Source organism: Mustela lutreola, chromosome 1, assembly GCF_030435805.1.
Source record: "Mustela lutreola isolate mMusLut2 chromosome 1, mMusLut2.pri, whole genome shotgun sequence".
NCBI lineage: Eukaryota > Metazoa > Chordata > Mammalia > Carnivora > Mustelidae > Mustela > Mustela lutreola.
The window spans coordinates 6,886,043-6,887,744 of NC_081290.1; the positions used below are offsets into that span (position 1 = coordinate 6,886,043).

Sequence of the window (1,702 nt, forward strand, 5' to 3'; positions counted from 1 at the left end):
AGGGGCAGAGAGAGAAGCAGACGCTCCACCAACCAGTGAGCCCAAAGTGGGGCCCGATCCCAGGACCCTGAGATCACAACCCGAGCCAAAGTCAGACACTAAACCAACTGAGCCACCCAGGTGCCCCTGTATTTTCATTTTAAAACAAAGGCATAAAATTCTCAATCTCAAGGTTATTGTTTTGAAATATTTCCCAGTTACAGACTCAGAGAGTCTTATGAATTCTAAGGGACTTTAGATACTAAGTACAGTCTCAAAACCACTTCCTGGCAGGTGTCTGCTGGGACGCTCCAGGGAGGAGGTCACTGCGCTTAGAGGCTGCCCAGCTCCATTTGGAGAGAGATGTACATGTTAAGAAGTTCTCTCTGGTGTCCAACATCAGGAGAGTATGAGGATCTGGAGTCAGAAGGTTTGGACTTCAGTTCTTGGCTATGGGATCTGGGAGGTCACCTGTCTGACTTCCGGAGATCCAGCTCTTTTGGGGGCAGAGAGTAGCCCTAAATATCCACATAGGTGTGTTGAGAATCTGGAGGCAAATTAACATAAAAACAGAAGCAGAATTATCTTGACATAACCCTCACCTTAGTCTTAAACTAAATGTTACAGAGCTGAAACTCCTTATTACTAACTGATTATAAACCACTTTATTTTTTCTCCCCAAAAGAAGATAATTTTAGGCATGCATTTCTTTTTGCAAACAGATTAGAGTCATTAATATATTTCTTTTTATCTTAATTTTAAATAGTTCAAGTGTACTCATTTGGTTTTTTTTTCCCCTTTATTTTTCATTAAATTTATTTTTCTGGCATCGTATATATGGGAAAGGATAATGGTTCTTCAATTACAGTATTGAGGTTATGTTTTCTTTTAAAAAAGTGTTCATACTTGGGGAGGGGGGCGCACCTGAGTGGCTCAGTCGGTTAAGCATCTGCCTTCAGTTCAGGTCACGATCCCAGGGTCCTGGGACTGAACCCTGCATCAGGCTCCCTGTTCAGGGATGAATCTGCTTCTCCCTCTCCTCCCCCTGCTGTGCTCTCTATCTCTGTGTGTCAAATAAATAAAATCCTTCAAAAAAAAAAAAAGTGTTCATACTAGGACACCTGGATGGCTCAGTTGGCTAAGCATCTGCCTTTGGCTTAGGTCATGATCCCAGGTTCTTGGGATTAAGTCCTGCAGAAGGCTCCCTGCTCAAGGGGGAGTCTGCTTCTCCCTCTCCCTATGCCTCTCCTTGCTCATGTTCTATCTCTGTTTCTCTCTCTCAAATAAATAAATAATGTTTTAAAAGTATCCATACTTACCTGGTAGGGGAAACACCATGATCACAAAGGTGGTTTTCCCAGGGCGAGACTTATCCATTGCACAATGGATGTGCTGACTCTTGCAATTTCCCCAAATGGAGGAAACGCTGCATAATTTGTGGTAATGGGGGACTGCATTCATACTGTCCCCTAAAAAAAAAATAATAATAATAATTAATTAAATAAATAAAATAAAGCATCCACAGAGTTTGGGAAACACCGGCCTTGCAGAAGTCTAAACTCTATGATCTAGTCTGTGTCCACCTCTGTAGTCTCAAAACTGAGCAGCTTCCCTAAACCTTTCTAGCCACTTGGATCTCCGTATGATCCCCCAATTATACTCTACCTTTCACAGTGTTTCCTGGATCCTAAATGGCCCATGTCCCCTTTGGCCCAGCCTCATT

At 42.7% G+C, this 1,702-nt stretch overlaps 1 non-coding gene across 1 annotated transcript; it reads left to right on the forward strand.

Annotated features, from left to right (window-relative positions):
- Positions 1-1,290: 1,290 nt before the first annotated feature.
- Positions 1,291-1,451, forward strand: LOC131822749 (U1 spliceosomal RNA). The gene has a single exon (XR_009350306.1). It is a non-coding gene; the product is annotated as a U1 spliceosomal RNA (small nuclear RNA).
- The last annotated feature ends 251 nt before the right edge of the window (positions 1,452-1,702 follow it).